Below are 21,460 nucleotides of genomic sequence, written 5' to 3' on the forward strand. Positions count from 1 at the left end.
TCCCACTGCCCCGTTCGAATCCCACAGAATTGGGGGTGTCTATGTCCAAATGTCCCCCTCAGGCTGGAGCCCCCCGCATGCCAGTTCCTCACCAGAAGTCTGTGTCCCCACTGAACCATACCTGGCCTAGATAAACACTGATGAAGGCTTATTCGGTGACAAGCTGGGTTGCCATTCCCCTCTTCAGGGGACCTCCCCTCCCCAGGGACACATATGGTGGTCCATGCCTGGACCCCTAGGAGGAGCCCAATGAAGCTGGCCCCCTCCCTTCTGCAGCCGCTGTTACAGAAACAGCCCTGCTCGTCTCTTTCTCTCTCCAGTACCTCTCCTGAACCCTACTTGGGTCGCCCCCTCCTTCTTGGAGTCCTTTTGCTCTCCCAAAGGGGTCCCCTCGAGGCTCCCTGCCTCAGTCAAGACCACATCCGGGCCCCAAAGCCATCTCCCCAACACAGACTCAACTGGTTTCCTCCCTTGCTTTAACACCTCTCATGGCTCCCTACTGCCCTCAGAGTGCAGCCTGAGCTCCGCTTCACACGCAAGGCCCCTCCCCTCCCTGGGTCCCAGTTTCCTCACCTGGGGATAAAGGATCCCATGTCACAGGGCTGTAGGAGGATTCCAAGTCTTGGGAGGTGGGAAGAAGCCAGCCCACAGAGGACCCCGGCCCTTTCTGATACAGACACATGAGTCATCGCTGGGTTGGGATTTCTTGGCACTGCTGATATTTGAGACTGGCTTGTTACCTGTGATAGGTTAAGTAGGTAGATAGATAGGAGATAGATAATTGATAGATTATAGATATGGCGAAAGTGATAGTCGTTCAGTCCAACTCTTTTTGACCCCATGCACGTAGGATTTCCCAGGCAAGAATGCTGGAGGGGGTTGCCAGTCCCTTCTCCAGGGGATCTTTCCTCCCCAGGGATTGAACCTGGGTCTCCTGCATTGCAGGCAGATTCTTTACCATCTGAGCCAAGAGGAATAAATATGGTAGATAGATATAGACAGATGACTAACAGATAGATGCCAGATAATTAGATGGATGGTAGATACATAACTGATAGATGATTGATTGATGATTCAAAGACGATAACTAGATGATCAATTGACAGATGATAGACTGGTTGATGATAGGCAGACAGCAAACAGGATCTCTTGCATGTTGAGGCAGGGTCTCTCTCATGTCAGTGCTGACATTTGGGGTCCATCATCCCTGTGGGTAGGGGACATCCTGGGCCCTGTAGGCTGTTGAACAACATCTCTGGTCTCTACCCACTCAAAGCAAATAGCACCCTCTACCCCAAGTTGTGACAACAAAAAATGTCCCCAGACATTGCCAGACATCCCCTGGAGCGCAGAATCTCCATCAGGTAAGAACCATTGACTCAAGCAAATGTCTTTAGACATGGTGACAAGATCTTATCTGAGACAAAGCCACAAAGGAGCAAACAACAGGATGGGTGACTCCAGGAGGTACTGACAAGAAAAACTGGAAAAGGAGGCAGTGGCTCCTCTGAGGGGCCAAAGAAAGGACCCCAGGAGGGTCAGGAGAAGGCTGCTCACAAGCATGCCAGCCCCCAACCAGGAGAGGAGCCCACCCAAAATCAAGCTGGGGCTGCATCCCTGGCATTTTTTTTGTTTTGTTTCCTTTTTTTCCCCCTTTGGCTCACCACATGGCATGTGGGATCTTAGTTCCCCGACCAGGGATCGAACCTGCACCCCCTGAAGTGGAAGCATAGAGTCTTAACCACCGGACCACCAGGGGAGCCCCACCTCTGAGCTTCTTGTACCCCTGAGACCCTGGGCAAGTCATACGCCCTCTTTAAGTCTCGGTTTCTTCATCTGCAAAGGAGAGGGCCCTCCCAGCACAAAGATCTCTGGATACTGGGGGCTGATGTCAAAGAATAAGGGTTTTAGGCTTTAAGAGAACCAAAGGGCTTTGTCCAGCGTCCCACGGTTGTTAAGCAAAGGAGGCTGGATTGAACCAGATCCTAGCTGCCCCCAACAGCTCACTGCCCACCCGTGAGAAACCATCACTGCGCACAGAAGACCACGGGAATAACAGGTCAAACCAGAACGGAAGTGCTGAGATGCCTCTGTCGCCAAGCGCTTTGCCTCCACACCTGCTGCCAAATCGCAGACACTATGGATGACTCGCTCTGCTCTCAAACGGCCACACTTTCAAGAAAAAAATGACACAGCATTGACAAAAATAGTTTCTTCTGAACCTAAGCCTTCAAAGTATGTTGGAAAGCAACATCCATCCATCAACAAGTAGGGACTTCTCTGGCAGTCCAGTAGTCAAGACTCTGGCTTCCACTGCTCCCACCGCAGGGGGGCATGGATTCAGTCCCTGGTCGGGGAGCTAAAATCTTGCATGCTGCCGCCAAAACAAACAGAAGAACACAGTGGGGTGGATAACACAAAACACAGGGGCCTCCATGCAGTGGAACAGTACTCAGTCATAAAAAGGAGTGAAGCGCTGATTCATCCTGCAGGGTAGATGAACCTCAAAAACTGCTATGGGAGAGAAGACAGACGCTAGAAGCCACACAACGCACGATTCCATCTCTAAGAAATGTCCACGACAGGCCAACCCATAGAGACAGAAAGCAGATCAGTGGTTGCGGGGGGCTGGAGGAGGAGGAATGGGAAGTGACTGCTGATGGGGACTGGATTTCCTTTTGGTGTGGTGGAAATGTTTTGGAACTCGGTAGAGGTGATAGTTGCACAGCATGGAGAATGGACTCAATGCCACCAAATTTTCCACTTGAAAATGACTAATTTTATGTTACGTGAATTTCCCCTCAGTAAAAATACACAGGTAAAAATTAAAAAAAAAAACAAAAGCATAAAAAAATCCACCAAGGCAAGTATTTGTCTCTCCAAGGGGCGTGGTGGGGGTGGGGTGGAGGGCACAGGTTTTTCTACCCACCTTGGGAAGGGGTGATGGAGTTGGGGGCCCCCTGCCTGGGGGCCCTGGACACAGTCTGGACCAATCTGTCAGCCCTATGGGGGCCATGCTCTGGCTGGCGGGAGCGCTGGGCTCTTAAAAGGTTTTGTCAGGGCTTTGAAAGGGGGCCAGGTTTTTTTTTTTCCCCGGAGCCGAGCAGTCTTGAGCCTGTTGTTCTCAGCAATCTCAGGGCCGCGTGTTAGCAGGAAACACAGCCAAGTAGGGCTTCCTGCGAGTCGGAGAGAGGAAGCTCCGTAATGTTCTGGAAGGCCGGGTTAAAAATAACCCCGGTATATAAGGACGGCGGAGGGTCCCCTCTCTGCCTCACTCACACACAGGCCGGCTGGACGCTGGGCCGAGCAGGTGGTTTGGGGCCTAAGACAGGCCAAATCCTGGTCCCTGGGCCCCTGGGGCTAGGGGAAAACACCAGCCAAGTTCAGAGTCCTGAGGCTGCCCCGCTTCCAGAACTTAGGCAGACTCAGGGCCACCGTGGGTGTTCCTGTTTTAAATCACTTTTCTCCAGCTGAATATGCAAACCCAAGCAGAGAGGAACGCGGGTGGAGCTGTGATTTCGGTCGGCAGTGATGACCAAAGCGCACACAGGCTGGGGGCCTGACAGCCAGAGTTCGAATCCTGTCTCTGCCACCAGCTCTGGATCTCAGTGTTCTCATCTGTAAAATGGAGCAAATAATGGCTCTTAGGAAGCTAAATAATTATTATGAATCCTTCCAAGGTGGCTCAGTGGCAAAGAATCCGCCTGCCAATGCAGGAGACATGGGTTTGATCCCTGAGTTGGGAAGATCCCCAAGAGGAGGAAATGGCAACCCATTCCAGTGTTCCTTGCCTGGAGAATCCCATGGACAGAGGAGACTGCAGGGCCACAGTCCATGGAGTCACAAAGACTGGGACACAACTGAGCATGCACACACCATCATTATTTTCAGGATGTTTACTTCCCTGGGTGTGGCATCCATATATTATTATATATTTAATCCGTGCATCAGTTCTAATTCCATCTCCTCCCCCTCTTCACAGGTGTAGCAAGCAGGGATTAGCATCACCCGTTGTCATGGTAACCCAAGTTGTCTCCTTGAGCTTTCTCCAACCTTGCCTTCCACAAGCCTGCTGATGGACACCTCTTTCCATTTTACACTTGGAGGCCTCACTTGCCTTACCCTAGCCCAGTCCTGACAAAAAGGAATGGATTTGAGCCAGGGACTTTGGACTTCACAGGGCCCAAAGTTCTTTCTGTTCTATGCTTAGAAGTTAAAGTTAGGGAGCTCAAAGGGTGCAGCCAGAAGATGGGTGACCATCACCTTTACATAGGCAGGTTGTTCGCACAGGCAGGGTGGCCTTTCCAAAAGGACCTCTGATGTCATTGCCATCAGAACAGTGAGAACAACAAAGCCCACTACTGCCCGAATTTTGGGACAAAGTCAACACCAAGGTGTGGAGCTTCTCCTCCTGGGCTGAGCCACATGGATCAGAAAAATAAAAGAAGACACAAATGATCAATGTCAGGAAGGAGAGAGGGGACCCTGGGGACAAGTCCTACACATTTCAAAAGGTTCACCAGGGCATTCTATAAAAAACTTGCTGCTGCTAAGTCGCTTCAGTCGTGTCTGACTCTGTGCGACCCCATAGACGGCAGCCCACCAGGCTCTGCCGTCCCTGGGATTCTCCAGGCAAGAACACTGGAGTGGGTTGCCATTTCCTTCTCCAATGCATGAAAGTGAGAAGTGAAAGTGAAGTTGCTCAGTCATGTCCGACCCTCAGCGACCCCATGGACTACAGCCTTCCAGGCTCCTCCGTCCAAAAACAACTTGATTCCAGTCAATTCAATGGCTCAGATGACACGGACAAATTCCTTGAAAGACTCAAATTCCCCCAACTTACTCAAGAAGCAGCAGATCACCAGGGGACCACCCTGGTGGTCCAGTGGCTAAGACTCCACACTCCCGATGCAGGGGGCCCTGGGTTCAATCCCTGGTCTGGGAACCAGATACCACATGCCACAGCTAAGAGTTCACATGTGGCAACTGAAGATCCGGGGTGTTGCCACTAAGATCTAACTCAGCCAAATAAACAAATATTCTTAAAAAGAAGACAGAGATCGCCAGGATAGCCCTGTATCTATGGAAGAAACCAATGGGCTGGTGGAGAACTTTCCCGCGTAGCAAGCCAGGTCTGAACAGCGTCACTGGTAAATTTCCCCAAGCATTTGGGAAAGAAAGAATGCCAGTGCTACAGAGCCGCTTTCATAACACTGGAGAAGGAAGCCTTCCCAACTTACTCTAAATGGGGGAAGTGGGCTGCCTTGGGGTGCCCCAGGAGCTTCTCTCTGTGCCAGCATTCAGTAGAGCCCTGGGGCTCCCCCCACACCCCCAAAGAGATCCTGTTCCCTTCCAGGGGATGTTTTCTTCTGCCGTTAGGGCAGATCCCTGCCGGGGCTCAGGGAAATGAAAGAAGCGTTTGCTCTCCAGAAATCCGATCCAGACACGCCGGTTCCCCTGAAGGAGCCTTTGTACCCTGAGTGCTGCCACAATGAATGCCGTCACTGGCTGTGGCCTGCACGTCGTGGCTGGCTGGGCTGAGGCCCCTTTCAGAAGTCACCGTGGTCCTCCACTAGCTATTTTTAACTGGACTTGTGGGCCAGGGGGATGCAGGAGTGGGGACAGAGGACATCCGTGAGGCTGGGGGCTGTGGCAGGCCCGCCGGGGGCTCCACCAGAGCTGCATCCACGGGTGCGGGTGATGATGAAAGGAGGGCACTCCCTCCACCTCTCAGCTTCTTCCTGCATCTGTCAGATGAAGGTTTGAATCCCATCAGGGGCTTCAATTCAAAGTAGCTAAAAGGCTTAATTTTATCAGCCAATCTCAGGGTCCCTCTCTCACTTTCTCTGTCTCTCCCCATCTCTCTGCAGTCCCCTCTCTGTCTCTTTCTCTCTGCCTTTAACTCCCCTTTGCATGGGACGCTGTGCCTTTCTGTTCAGCTTTGCCTGAGCAGGGAACCACTCTCTTGCAAGAACAAGATGACCCCATCTGCTACCTTGTTTTCTTGAAAGTATTATTCATCGATCAATCCATCAGTCAATGGATTATTCTAAATCTCCTACCCAGAGCACCCTGTGTGTGCTTGCCCCCCAGCCCCCAGTTCTCAGCAGGGTGGACTGACTTTGGTCCTGTTTAAACATTTCAGAATGAGCTGGTGTCCTCTCCGCAATTCTCATTTCTCAAACAGATAACTAGATGTCCAGGCCCCTCGGGGGAGGGGTTTCAAAGCTCGGTCGAGATGCCCTGGGGTGTGGTGAACTCTCCAGGGATTGGGTTCAACGCCGCACCAGCCCACACATAGCACCACCTTCTGCTAATGCCGACCCTCGGGGGGAGGGGCAGGTTCAGGGGGGAAATTGAGGCTCAGAGGGGTGAAGCCCTTCCCCTAGCCCAACAAAGCCAGCTACCTGGTTCCAGGAACCCAGCTCTTAACCAAAGCATCTCCTGATTATGGGGATTCCGGCCTTTTTCTAATCCTCCGTCAGCCCCTGTATGCTGGGCCTGCCAGGGGCTGTCAGAGGAGAAGCCCTTGGCTCTCTCTGCTACAATGTCCCACGATGGCTTTCCTGGGCCCACCCCCAGGGTGACTTGAGCACCCTTGGCCTGCAAATGGTATTTCCCTGGAAGGACCTGCTGGGCTTGAGGTCCCACAGGCAATCCCAGCTGCTCATGCTGAGTCCCTGGGCGAGTTCCCTGACCTCAAGGGCCTCAGTTGCCACTTCTGTAAGGGGGCAGCACACCAGTGGTCCTGCCTCCCAGCATTCAGTGGAGCCTGACATCTATAAACGGCACGGCTCATGACAGCAAGTAACCAACCAAAGTGGGCACGTGCCTGTATGCACGCTCTGTCACTGTCGTGTCCGACTCTTTGCAACCCTATGGACGGTAGCCCGCCAGGCTCCTCCGCCCATGGGATTTCCCAGGCAAGAATACTGGTGTGGGTTGCCATGTCCTCCTCCAGGGGATCTTCCTGACCCGGGGACTCGAACCCGCGTCTCCTGCATTGTGGGTGGTTTCTTTACCCATTGAGCCACCTGGGAAGCCCACCAAAGAGGGTCCCTGCTCACAACTTTTCCAGGAATCTGGCCACAGGCCTGATGATAGCCCAAGTTTCCTCTTAGCCAGCCCCTCCCTAATATTTTTAAAAGTCGTGCTCAAATTAACAAACAATATAAAATGTACCATTTTAACCATTTTCAAGTTTGTGTTTCAGTGGCATTTACTACATTTATAGTGTTGGGCAATCAGCGCCTTTATCTAGTTCCCAAACATTTCCTTCACCCTCAAAAGGACAGCCCATCTCATTAGCAATCACTCCCCATGTCCCCTCCCCCAGCCCCTGGCAACCCCAAATCTACTTCCTGTCTCTGTGGATTTGCCTATTCTGGATCTTTCATATAAATGGAATCACATATAAACTTTTGTGTCTGGGCTTCCTTCACGCACGCAGCATGGTGTTTTTGAGGTTTATCCACATCATAGCATGAATCAGTGCTCCATTCCTTTTTTGGCTGGTAATATTCTTTTGTATGGATGGATCACATTGTGTTTATCCATTCATCCACTGATGGACATTGGGCTTGTTTCTACCTTTTCCCTTTTTCTTTTGGCCACAACTCACAGCCGGCAGGATCTTAGTTCCCCAAACAGGGATTGAACCGAGCCCCCTGCAGTGGAAGCTTGAAGCCCTGACCACTGGACCGCCAGAAAATTCCTTTGTTTCTACATTCTGGCGATTGGGACTAGTGATACTGTGGACATGTGTGTGCAAAAACTCATGAAAACACTTGCTTTCAGTTTGGTGCGGGTGGGATGGGGTAGATCCCCAGGAGTGGAGTAGCTGTGTCATGTTGCAATGCTACATTTAATTATTTGAGGAGCTCTGCTCTGGCAGGATTAAACCTGAATTCTGCATGCCTGTGTGGACATGCCTGCAGCCGCCCACCAGAAAGACCTCCACTCCGCACCAGCATCCTGCAGCCCTCAGCCTCCTCATCGGTTCACTGGCTGTGGTGATGACCTAAGGAGATGGTGCTGCTGGCCTGGCACCCGCTACCACCTCAAGCTAGGCTGCGTGCTCCCCCACCCACCTCCCGACAAAACACAGAACACCCAGTTACATCCGAATTTCGATCAACACTGGGTGACTTTTCAGTATATCTCATTCCATGCAAAATTTAGGATATACTTACATTTTAAAATCTTTGTTTAGGACTTCCCTAGCGGACCAGCAGTTAAGACTCCATGCTTCCAATGCAGGGGGTGAGGGTTCGATCTCTGGTCAGGGAACCAAGAATCCTACATGCCGTGTGGTGATGAGGTGGAGGGAGGGGAAATGGTTGTTTATCTGAAATCCCAGTTTAATTGGGTATCCTGCCTTTTATTTTCTCAATCTGGTGACTGGATTTTGTTACAGCTTGTTTCCTTTTTAAAAAAAATTATTTTTTTTTAATTGGAGGATAATTGCTTCACAATATTGTGTTGTTTTTTGCTATACTTCAACATGAACCAACCATAGGTATAGGTATGTCCCCTCTCCCTTGAACCTCCTCACAATCAGGCAGAAATCACGCAAAAATCATGGACATCATAGCCAGACAGAAATCAAAGGCAGTTCTGGTTTTTTGGGGCCCCAAATATCTGATCCACCTGGCTCATCTCAACAAAACCCAGCTGGGGCCCAAGCCACCAAGATGGCTCTGACCCTCTAGTGGTTCCTCGAGAAAGGTCTGGTGACAACTTGTTAAAACCCTGGGAAATTGTTGAAGGTCTACTTCAGTCAGATGACCAATGATCTAAATTTGTCCTCAAACCCCAGGCTGCCGGAAGGCCAGTGAGCAAAGGGGTGAGCATTCAGGGTAGCCCCTTGGAAAGACACCTCACTGGGCCTGCCTCCCGGGGCGCCGAGGTCTGATTCACGCTTCCTTGTATTCAAACAGAGCCCCTCAGGACCGGAAGCACCTCTGTGAGGGGCAGAGTGACCTGAACCAGCGACACTTCTCCCCGATTCTTCCCAGAACTGGCCTGAGGCCTGGGAGATGCCTGACGGTGTCACTTAAGGGAATCTCTGTGGTCACTGTCCACCCAGGGAACTTGGACTTAAATGAAGGCCACCTTTTCCAGGGCCAGCTGATACATCATGGACAGGAAGTCCAGAGCCCTGGTACTTTTAGGAGTTCACAGAAATGTTGTAATTTCTTAAGATTTTTTTTTTTAACGTGGGCCATTTTAAAAAAAAAGTCTTTATTGAATTTGTCATAACACTGCTTCTGCTTTATGGTTCAGTTTTTTGGCCTCAGGGGATGTGGGATCTTAGCTTCCCGACCAGGGATCAAACCCGTACTCCCTGCATTGGAAGGATAAGTCCGAACCACTGGGACTGCCAGGGAAGTCCCTTGATATCTTTTCAAATCAGAAGAAAAAAAAATTTTAGGGCAGAGGAAAAGAAAAGTTTTATTTTTTCTTACTTCAGAGGGTGAAAATGAAATTTTTAGGTTCTAAAACCTAAAAAAAATTTTAAATGGAGGAAGTATGTCCCATTTCATGTGAAATTTGGTATATATTTATGCTAAAAATGTGCTGTTTGAATCTCCTTTTAACTGGGTACCTCACGTTTTATCTGATGAGGTTAAATTTGTGATGTTATATTTCTGTGATGTTAAATCTGACGACCCAATCATTTGGTAACACTTAGACCTCTTGGCCAGGCAGAAAACTAATGAAAAAGGAAATGAGCCTCAGACCCCCTGAAGACATTTTTTTTTTTCTTTTTCATAAAAATAAACAGGTAACTTTCTTTAAAAAAAAAAAAATATTTATTTGGCTGTGTTGGGTCTTAGTTGCAGCACACGGGATCTATAGTTGGGGCATGCAGGATCTAGTTCCCTGACCAGGGATTGAATCCGGGCCTCCTGCATTGGGAACGTGGACTCTTAGTCACTGGACCACCAGGAAGTCCCTCCCAGAGGTCATATTTCAGGCCTGAGCTTTCTCACAAAGATCAAGGTGGCCTTGTTACACGTTTGCACTACAAAGGCAGGAAAAAGCCTCCTCCAGCGGACATGTCAGTATCTGGTGGAGTGTGGGGAGGGACTCCAGACCACGAATCTAGCAAGTATCAGGAGATAAACCCATTTCTCAGATATCAAAACTGAGGACTGGAGAAGAGAAGCAACTTGACCCAAGCTCTAGGCCATGGTTCTCTAAAAAATCTCTTTGGGAGGAATGGTTTTTTTTGTTTGTTTGTTTGTTTTTTTAATATTTACTTATTTAGCTGCCCCAAGTCCTAGTTTCAGCTCATGGGATCTTTAGTTGCAGCTTGTGGGATTTAGTTCTCTGACCAGGGGTCGAACCCAAGCTCTCTGCATTGAGAGGGGAAGTCACTGGTTTGTATCTTTTTGATGTCCTGGGGCCCTGCGTGATGAAAGCTGGAATTATTCATGGTAGACATATGCCAGCAACTTACCTTCAGTTTCAGAGGGTCCATGGAGGCTAGGTTCATACAGGGAAACAAGCCTGGGTCAGGACCAGAGACTTCCAACTCAGACAGTGGAACTCCTGGCTAGCCAAGGATTAGCGGTGCCTCTGATTCCTCCCCCGACCCCAGAAAAACTAATGGCTGTCTGAGTCCTGAGGCCCAATGGGGGCTCCACATAGGCAATGGCACATAGTAGGTCTTCAATATTAGTAGGTCCCTCAATCCTCAAACACACACACACACACAACACTGGGCTGGCCATTTTAAACTCAAGCCTTCATATCTACTCTTGGGAGAAAAAAAAAAGAAAACTCCTACTACACATATTTAAAAAAAACTGCCCTTGCGGTGGAAAAGTTTTTACATCTGAAGAAAACCCTGATTGTTAGACTCAGGTCTGCAATAAACCGTGGCTATTTTTAAGCGCCTGGGGACATGTGCTCACAACCCCGGGAAAAGAAGCAGCCGTTCGCCCTCCTCAGCACGTCCGGAGTGGCCCGAGTGATGTGGTGTGGAGGGTGAGGGGCACGGGCTGTCAGCCTGCCAAGAGCACAAGGGCCTCCTAGAGTATTCCGGAACGTTCTTCCCCAGGTCGTTAGAAATCCTACAATTGGGGCTGTGCCTCCAAGTTCCAGTTCTGCCAGCAGTTGTTTTCCATTTCATTTTTCCTCTTTTTTTTTTTTTTTTTTCCTTTTTCGATTTCTCAAATCACATTTGTTTTTCCACAATCGAAAGCACTCACACACATTTTGGCCGGGCCTCCAGACACGCTGTTCTAACCAAGACGTGTAAACAACCCCTTCCCCATCCCCCCTCCTGCAGCTGGGTGTTTGGGTGACACTGGAAAATCTGGAGGGAAAGAAAAAAAAAAGGTGCTGGGAGGAGGGGGTGGGAGTTTTCCAAAAATCAGCTCAGGACTTACGTAACACAGAGTTTATGCAAGCGGCCCCTGGACACACACCCGAGGCTGAGGCTGCGAAGGAGCGCGGGGCGGAGGGCTCCGCTGGCGGCAGGCGGACTCGGAGAAGGGAAAGTGACGCCTTGGCTGGGATCTCTGACTCCTCCACCGGAGTGATAAGGGGAATGTGGATGCGGCTGGGAGGCCAAGCACATATTTGAAATATGTTGGCAAGCCCCAGCGCTTGTAAACCGTCACAAATCTTCCGAGGAAAGGAAAGGAATCTTCCTCTAAGTACCACCGGCAGCTGGGATCCAGCACATCTGCGGGTCGCCCACAGTGAACCGGGATTTTTAAGTCACTTTCTATCAACGTCTCCCTTTAAATATATATGTTTGGCTGTGCTAGGTCTTAGCTTCGACATGCGGAATCTTTAGTTTCAGCATGTGAACTCTTAGCTGGGATCTAGTTCCCTGACCAGGGATCGAACCGGGGCTCCTTACATTGACGCTGTGGAGTCTTAGCCGCTGGAGCACAAAGGAAGTCCACTAGCAGCGTCTCAGTACTGCTCATAGTGCCCTTGGGAGTTCCCAACGCCTTTGCCACTTTACAGAAAAGGAAAGCCGAGGCACAGAGAGGGGAGACGACTTAGCCCAGCAAAGTCACACTTGGCTGAATCCGAAGCCACAGTCAATGTTTTTCAATATTTTCCTGAAAGGCCACTTCCGTGGGCATAGAAGCTGGTGATTGTCAGAATAAGCACCTGTGTGTGTGTGTGTGTGTGTGTGTGTGTTAGTTGCTCAGTCATCTCTGACTCTGTGACCCCGTGGACTGTAGCCCACCAGGCTCTTCTGTCCATAGACTCTTCAGGCAAGAACACTGGAGTGGGTTGTCATTTCCTCCTCCAGGGGCTCTTCCTGACCCAGAGATCAAGCCTGAGTCTCCTGCCTTGCAGGCAGATTCTTTACTGTCTGAGCCACCAGGGAAGGCCATCAGGACCTGAGTGGGCATAATAAATGTTCTCTGGCTCAGATGGGGTGGGGATATCTCATTTCACAAAATTCAACCTGAGCATTATTCACTTACCTGCTACATGCCCCCCATCAGCCAGTCTAGGGGGTACTCTCAAATCTTGTCCACGGTTCGTGTTTCAGATTTTCTTTTTGCAGACTCTGCGGGCCATGCTCCTTAAGTAGCTGCACTCTCCCCTTGGGGTGGTTGTTCTGTTTTCACGAGCAATAAATTGGTCCAGCCACTTTGGAAAAGTGTTTGTCAGTATCTCCTAAAGTTACAATCCTGTAATCCTGTTCCTAGATGTGTACCCCTAAAGGAATAAATCTGTATGTTTGCACTAAAGAAATATAGCCACAGATTCACAGTGAAGAAAAAAGGAAGGGAGGGAGAGAGAGAGGAAGAAAGAAAGAGAGGAAGGAAGGAAGGGAAGAAAGAACCCAAATGTCATCAATGAATGAACTATAGTATATTCATTTAATGCAAGGAGATTAAACCAGTCAGTCCTTAAGGAAATCAACCCTGAATATTCACTGGAAAGACTGGTGCTGAAGCTGAAGCTCCAATACTTTGGCGCCCTGATGCAAAGCTCTGACTCATTGGAAAAACCCTAATGCTGGGAAAGGTTGAAGTGAAAAGGATCAGGGGGCGCCAGAGGATGAAATTGTTTAGCATCACAAACCCAACGGACATGAATTTGAGCAAACTCGGAGACAGTGAAGGACAGAGGAGCTGGAGTGCTGCAGTCCAGGGGTTGCAAAGAATGGGACACAACTTAGTGACTGAATAATAACAATACACCAATGGCAGGGTAGGCTGAGGTGGAGGAGTTCTACTACATACAGAACGTTGGAACCCCTGAGTACCAAATTGAGCAAAGGGACTAGACATGACAGAGGGCATAATGGTGATTCCACAGTGAATTCCATCAGTGAAATCAACAGCTGGCAAAACTCATCTCCTGGGATAGAGGTCAGAAGCATGGTTTCCTCAATGGCAGACGGAACCTTGGGGACACTGGATGTTCCCACGTTTTGATCTGGGTGATGGTCACATCAGTGCAATCCACGTCAGTGCAAACCCTTCAAGTTAGAGCCCTAAGCTGTGTGCAAATTTTATCCTCCTTTGAAAAAAAATGGGCAGGCATTTATTGAGCACCTAGTGTATTCACTAAGGGGCAGCAATGACGTAGGCTTCAGCAGAACTTTCCACACCTGGATCGGAGCTGGTGCTCAGAGTCCCACCAGCCCCATGACCCAGGGAACCCTGCTCTAATGGTACTAACTCTGGCGGGATTTCCCAGAGGAAGGATAAGGCTTCGTCTTACAGGCCGTGGAAGGGGGTGGTGAAAGGATCTGGGCTCACAGGGGCCACCTCCCTGCCCATGAGGAGCTGTCACTGATGATGGTGGGCACTGTAGGTGACTGCTGTCCATACCACGTGCTTTATAGCCATGGACTCACGATCCACCCCTCCCCCACCCCAAGCCCCACATGGAAGCAGCCTCAGTGACATACCCAAGGACCCCAAACTGAACCCAAATGTGAAACAGGAATCCCTGAAGGAGCTGATGATCCACGTGGAACCCCTTAGGCCGCCCCCTCCAACCTGCCGGTGTCCCCACTGCCCAGCGGTTTCCCTGGTGACTCAACCAGGTGTGTCCGGGAGCCACACGCATGCACACACGCAGCCTCCCCTGACGGTCACCACCTTTGGTACACAGCCTCCAGGTGCCCGGGACACCATGAGTCATGGGGACTCAGCCCTCTGATTGTCTGCAAAAGGTCCTTCATCGCAACAAATCAATAACCTCGGTAAGAGGTCTGGCCATCAGCTAGTCAGTCCTTTGAAAACCTTTCCGAGGGGTCCCCTTGGACCCGATAGGGACAAAAACCAGTGGCCAGTCACTTCCAAAAGGTCTCAAAAGTGAGCAGATGCTTCCTCTGTGCATGGGGACAGGGGACTTACAACTTGAATGCAGTCCCTCCATTCCTACCTGCAGGGTCTTGTCATCCAGGGCATTGACACTCAGCCCAGAGGACAAAGGACTATCATTATCTCAATGCACGTGGTCTTTATTTGGAAGGATGGGGCACTGTGTTACTGATGAGGAACTCCCCACTCCCAATTCCACCCCCCAGCCTCCAGAGCAATCCTTTCTAACCGTCCACGAGCAATGGGAGGTGGTGGGGCTCATGGTAGGAGGGACTCAGGTTCCTAAGATTCCTGTCTGGTGTAATACCTTACTTATGGGTGGGACCAGTGAATAGCTGGGACATTGCTCCCTTCATTAGGTTACATTATAGGGCCAAAGTGAAGGGATTTTTGCAGATGCAGTTAAGGTTCCAAATCATTTGATTTCTGAGTCTGTGTAAAGGAGGGTGGGCCTGGCCTAATCAGGTGAGGGCCCACTGGTTAAATTTTAGGTTATATCTTTGTTTTTTAGCAACAGTTTTCTTAATCAAAAAAAAATTTTAACTAAGTTGGTAGTAGAAGCAAGCCAGGTGTCATCAATGGATAAATGGATAAACAAAATATGGTATATCTGTACAACACAATATTAACCATAAAAGAAATGAAATTCTGACCCATATGACATGAATGTACCTTGAGAATATGACTGTGCGTGAAACAAGCCAGGCGCAAAAGGACAAATGCAGTATGATTCCACTTAGCTGAGGTCCCTAGGGTAGACAGATTCATAGACAGAATGTAGAATGGTAGTTCCAAGGGCTGGGGGAGGAGAGATTGGGGAGTTAGTGTTTAATAAAGGCAGAGTTTCAGTTGGGGAAATGAAAAGTTCTGGAGATAAACAGTGGTGATGTTTGCATAATAATGTAAATGTACTTAATGCCACTGAGCTGTACACTTAAAAAGGGCTATACCCAATATTCTTTAATAACCTAATAACTATAAGGGAAAAGAATATGAAAAGGAAAAAAATATATATATATGTACATATGGACAGAGGAGACTGGTGGACTATGGCCCAGAGGGCTGCAAAGAGTTGGACATGACTGAATAGAGTTAGCACACACACATATATGTGTGTGTGTGTGTACATATATATATTTGAATCACGTTTCTGTATACCTAAAACTAACACAACACTGTAAATCAACTACACTTCAAATTTTAAAAATCAAACAAAGCATAAAAGGGGGGCTAATTTCTGTTATGTATACTTAACCACAATTTTATTTTATTTTTTTACTTTACCACAATTTTACAAAAACAATGTTGGACAATCCAAAATTAAACTAAGTATTTGAAGGACAATTCTTTTAGAGAAGAAGGTCTAGCAGCCAGAAATTGGAGGCAGCAGAGAACTGCGAGGCCACGAGCCTCGAGGAAGCCTGCGGCCAGGTTGTAAGGAGGGAGAACAGGCAGCCTGCAGGAGCCGAGGGGCTCAGTCCTACACCCACAAGGAACTGGATTCGGCCCACACCCAGGGAGGAGGACCCCAAGTCTCAGGTGAGGCTCCCCCACCTGGACCTTTGCTGGCAAAGTGATGGTTCTGCTTTTTTACACCTTGACTGCAGCTTTGTGGGACCCTGCGTAGAGGACCACCTACGTCATGCTGGGCTCCTGACCTGTAAACTGGGAGACAATACAGGCTGTCTCCATCAGCACAGGCTGCTGTTAGCAGAATACCATAGACTTGGTGGCTTGTAAACAGTAGATTTAAAAAAAAAATTTTTTTTTTTTTTTCATTTATTTGTCCGAGCCAGGTCTTAGCCGCAGCATCTGGGATCTTTGGTTGCAGCATGCAGGATCTTTAGTTGAAGGCGGCATGCGGGCTCTTAGCTGCAGCACACAGGATCTAGTTCCCTGCAGGGATTAAACCCCGGCCCCCAGCACTGGTACTGCAGAGTCTTAACCACTGGAGCACCAGGGAAGTCCCTAAACAACAGATTTTTACCCCTCACAGTTCTGAAGGCTAGTAGTCTGAGATCAAAGTTCCAGCATGGTCAGGTTCTGACACAAGCCTGATTCCCAGCTACAGACAATATATATTGATATATATACACTGATACAATATATATGGTAACCTCACAGAGACGGATTTTATCTTCTTGGGTTCCCAAAGCACTGCGAACAATGACTGCAGCTGTGAAAATTAAAAGACACTTGCTCCTTGGAAGAAAAGCTATGACGAACCTAGACAGCATTAAAGAACAGAGACATCACTTTGCAAACAAAGGTCCAGATAGTGAAAGCTATGGTTTTTCCAGTGGTCATGTACAGATGTGAGCTGGACGATAAAGAAGGCTGAGTGTCGAAGAACTGCTGCTTTCGAATTGTGGTGTTGGAGAAGACTCTTGAGAGTCCCTTGGACAGCAAGGAGATCAGACCAGTCAATCCTCAAGGAAATCAACCCTGAATACACATTGGAAGGACTGATGCTGAAGGTGAAGTTCAAATACTTTGGCCACCTGATGCGATGAGCCAACTCATTTGAAAAGACCCTGATCCTGGGAAAGATTGAAGGCAGGAGAAGAAGGGGATGACAGAGGATGAGACAGTTGGATGGCATCACTGACTCAATGGACATGAGTTTGAGCAAGCTCTGGGAGACAGTAAACAACAGGGAATCCTGGCGTGCTGCAGTTCATGGGGTCACAAAGATTTGGACGTGACCTAGCAACTGAACAACACATGGCAGAGGGGTGAGCAAGCTCTCTGGGGTCTCTTTTATAAGGGTGCTAATCCCATTCATGACAACTCCACCCTCATGACTTAATCACCTCCCAAAGGCCCCACCTCCTAATCCCATCACATTGTGGGTTAGGAGATCAACATGTGAATTTTAAGGGGACATAAACATTCAGTCCATAAAAAAATAAGTTCTGTTTTCACCCACTAAAAAAAAAGGAGAAAATCTTTTTGGGGACAGCTGGGTCAATGCATCCCCCAGGACACAGCCCAGATAGATGCTCACCCTGGGTGATTGGGGAAAAGAGGCAAAGGGACAGGGTTTGGGAAGCCAGCCAGGCTGGTCCAGCCTCCAGGATGAGCAGCGCTGGGGGGACACCCAAGGCAGCAGGGGTGAGGGAGGGGCAGGCAGGGTGTCCTGGGGAGGGCATGCAGCCCTCAGCAGAAAGCACCGCCACTGCAGCCGCCCGCAGGAGGGACCCCAGAGGACCAATTCCCTAGTCACTTTCCTTCTGCCCTCTGGGCCAAACTCAACAAGGAGTCGTTGATGTGTTAAAGGCCAGCCTCCCAGCCCAGGGCAGGATGAAAAAACAGGGTGGAACCAGCAGAGGAGATGACTGGCCCCAGACCAGATCCCCCACCTCCGACCCCAACTCCTTGGCCTCATCTCTCACACTCCTCTCAGGTACTGGACAACCCTCCAGACAGAAAACCTAGAACACCATTCCTGATCATGCCAGCTCATGAGTCGGAGTGATGTACACACTGATCCTTCTTAGCTTAAGAGTTGGCAAAGTTTTTCTATAAAGAGCCTGACATAAACATTTTTACCTTTCTCAGTCATACATTCTCTCGAAATGATTCAATTCTGCTGTTATAGTGAAAAGCAGACATAGGCAACATGTAAATGAGTAAGCATGGCTGTGTTCCAATAAAATTTTATTTGCAGGCTTCCCTGGTGGTCCAGTGGCTAAGAATCCACCTGCCAATGCAGGGGGACATGGGTTTGATCCCTGGTATGGGAAGTTTCCACATGCCCTGGGTCACCCAAGCCTGTGCGCCGTAACTACTGAGCCTGTGCTCTAGAGCCTGGGAGCCGCAACTACTGAAGCCCTTGCCCTCCTAGAGCCTGTGCTCTGCCACAAGAGGAGCCGCCGCAATGAGAAGCCCAGGCATCATAACTTAAGGGTAGCCCCTGCTTGCTGCAGCTAGAGAAAGCCTGCTCGCAGGAACAAAGACCCTAGTGCATGCAAAAATAAACAAAAATTTATTTGTAAAAACAGGCAGCTGACCCATGGGCCATAGCGCAAGACCCTTGTGAAAGTTAAAGTGTTAGTCGCTCAGTCCTGACTCTGCAGACCCCATGGACTGTAGCCTGGGAGAATCCATGGGATTCTCCAAGCAAGAATACTGGAGTGGGTTGCCATGCCCTTCTCCAGGGGATCTTCCCAACTCAGGGATCAAATCCTGGTCCATCTGCTCTGCAGATGGATTCTTTACTGTCTGAGCCACAAGTGAAGCTCTGTCTAACCCATTTCTTCCAGGAAGTCTTCCTGGATGCCCCTCCTAGCCTGGTCAAGAGACATATGCTCCCACTGTTTCAAGAGTCCCCATAAATTCTTCCAGGCCCCAGGGACCACCCGCCCTCCCCCCCACCCTCATAATACTTTGGACAGAGTCTACACAGAGCAGATGCTTTAAAGTGGATGCAAATCAAATTCACTAGGTTGCCTCCTGCTCCCCACCAAAAAAAACACAAAAAAATAAAACAGGAAAATAACAAGTGTTAGTGTGGAGAAATTGGAACCTTTGTGCACTGCTGGTGGGAACGTAAAATGCTGTAGCCGCCATGGAAATCACTTTGCCGGTTCCTTGAAAGGTTAAACATAGAATTATCACATGACCCAGCAACTCTACTCCTAAGTGTAGACCCCCCAAAATTGAAAACAGGTGTTCAAACAAATATTCGTACACACATGTTTGGAATAGCACTACTCACAATAGCCAAGAAATATGTATATATCCATCAATTGATGAAGAAATTTAAAAAATGTGGTTCATCTACACAATGGAATATTATCCTGCCTTAAAATGGAATGAAACCCTGTTTCATGTGCTAATGTAGGTGGACCTTGAAAACAAACGGAGTGAAATAAATCAGCCGGCACCTTGATCTTTAACTTGCAATCTTCAGAACTTTGAGAGACAAAGTCCTGCTGTTTCTAAGTCACCCGGTCTATGGTAGTTTGTTATAGCAGGACTAAAACAGGTTAATTTTTGTTGTTGTTTAGTCATTAAGTTGTGTCTGACTCTGCAACCCCATGAACTGTAGCCCCCCAGGCTCCTCTGTCCATGGGATTTCCCAGGCAAGAATACTGGAGTGGATTGCCATTTCCTCCTCCAGGGGATCTTCCCAAACCAGGGATCAAACCCTAGTCTCCTGAATTGGCAGGCAGATTCTTTACCTCTAAGCCACCAGGGAAGCCCAGGTTAATTCTATGTAATAGGAATTTCATCTCACTTTTTCTTTTAAGTTAAAGACAAAAATGAATACACAGAACCAGAAGGCGCATATCTGAAGTTCTGCTCCCCTCCCCCTTTCTCCATCTCCAGGAGTCTCGGCCCAGCACCACCCTCCACAGCTGACTCAGCCTGCCTCCTGCAAACAGCCCGGGGCTCCCCAGGAGGGTGCAAAGCCATCGTGGGTCCCACACCCCTTCACACCCTTGGTGCCACGAGCAGGCACAGGGCCGAGCCTAATGCCCATGGCTTGAGCCAATATTTTCTCAGAAGGGTGCCGTCCCTGGGCTGCGGCACAGGTATGACATCGCCGTGAGTCAGCGCTTGGCCAAACTCCCAGCACAGCAGCATATGAGTCAGGAGAGCTGACGGCCCCTCTGGTTTTTCTTGCTCTTCACATACCCACATGTGACAGGCTTTCTGCAATTCCTCAGTCATTGTTTGGTGTAAACAGTACTGATCGCTGAGTACAAGGCTCCCCTGAGTCAGGGGAGCTTAGACTTTTGTTAAATTGCCAAAGTCCAACATCTTCCAAGCTGGCTGCTGATGGTGACAATGGATGGAGGGAGATTTCCTTCCAGAGCTGGGAAGCGGGCCCACCGCCCAGCTGGGCTCCTGGGTTTGTTGGAAATGCAAATCACAGCTGAGTAGCAGGCTCGACTCCTGTGTTTACATGGAGGGTCTCTCTGCTCCCTTGGGAAAAGCTTGGAGACATTTTTGGTTGTCACGACTAGAGGATGCTATTGGCATCTGGTTGGTGGAGACCAGAGATGCTGCTCAACACTCTGCAGTGCACAGGGCAGTCCCATCCGGCCCCAAATGTCAGCAGCACCGAGCTTGGAAAATCCTGCTCGCAGGCCCCCCTGACCCAGTTCTCATGATGGCCTGCCCCCACCCCAACCTTTTAAGAACATATCCTAGGTCTTGCCTGGTGGTCCACTGGTTAAGAGTCTGCCTCCAATGCAGGGGGCACCGGTTCGAACCCTGGTCCAGGAAGATCCCACATGCTGCAAAGCAGCTAACTCCATGTGCCACAACTATTGAATCCGAGTGCCCTAGAACCTGTGGCCTGCAACAGGAGAAGCCACCACAATGAGAAGCCCGGTCACTACAACAAAGAGTAAGCCGCCACTCACCGCAATTAGAGAAAGCCCACATGAAGCAGCAAAGACCAGACACGGCCAAAAATGATTAACTAAAACGTGTAGGTATGCTTGCACAGTCGCTGAGTCGTGTCCTACTCTTTGCAACCCCAAGGACAAGAACCTGCCAGGCACCTCTGTCCATGGGGTTTCCCAGGCAAGAATACTGAAGTGGGTTGCCATTTCCTCCTCCAGGGGATCTTCCTGACCCAGAGATCGAACCTGAGTCTCCTGTGTCTCCTGCATTGGAGGTGGATTCTTTACCACTGAGCCAAATAAATGGATTAAGTAAAAAAAGAACATATTCTAGGGAAGATGCAACTTAACTACTAAGGTTTCTTGAGATAGGGAGCAGATTTGGTGGGAGCAAGCAAACCCAAGCTGCTGTGTGATCTTCAAGAGGCTCTCTGAGCCTCCATTCTCCTTGGGAGAATTTGGGTAACATCACAGAGCTGCTGTGAAGATGAAATCAATTCCGAGAGTTAAAATGACTCAGCCCAAGTTCTTCAGGCTATTAAATGAGGAACACGCTTCAGGCACACTTCTCAAAAATGGCTGCCTCTCTTATCGCTTAAAGAAGCTGCAAAGTATGCAGCCTCGGGAAACTGGGCAGAAGATAAGAGGACCGTTTCAGGATTCCAGGCTCTGAAGTTGGAGAAGTTCTTCTACATCCACTTTCTCCCATTAAAATCTGTCGTCTGGGACTTCCCTGGCGATCCAGTGGTTAAGAACCGATCTGTCAATGCAGGGGACACG

General features: G+C 49.2%; 1 long non-coding RNA gene across 1 annotated transcript in view; it reads right to left on the reverse strand.

The window, feature by feature from the left end:
* The window catches only part of LOC112587002, a 43,502-nt gene extending 31,863 nt beyond the window's left edge, over window positions 1–11,639 (reverse strand). The window contains exons 1-2 of the long non-coding RNA XR_006553558.2: window positions 11,400–11,639; window positions 574–3,618 (exon numbers count right to left, since the gene is read on the reverse strand). This is a non-coding gene — a long non-coding RNA (uncharacterized LOC112587002). The remainder of the gene's footprint in view (window positions 1–573; window positions 3,619–11,399) is intronic.
* Between the last annotated feature and the right edge of the window lie 9,821 nt (window positions 11,640–21,460).

The sequence above is a fragment of the Bubalus bubalis genome, chromosome 9 (assembly GCF_019923935.1).
Source record: "Bubalus bubalis isolate 160015118507 breed Murrah chromosome 9, NDDB_SH_1, whole genome shotgun sequence".
Classification (NCBI taxonomy): Eukaryota; Metazoa; Chordata; class Mammalia; order Artiodactyla; family Bovidae; genus Bubalus; species Bubalus bubalis.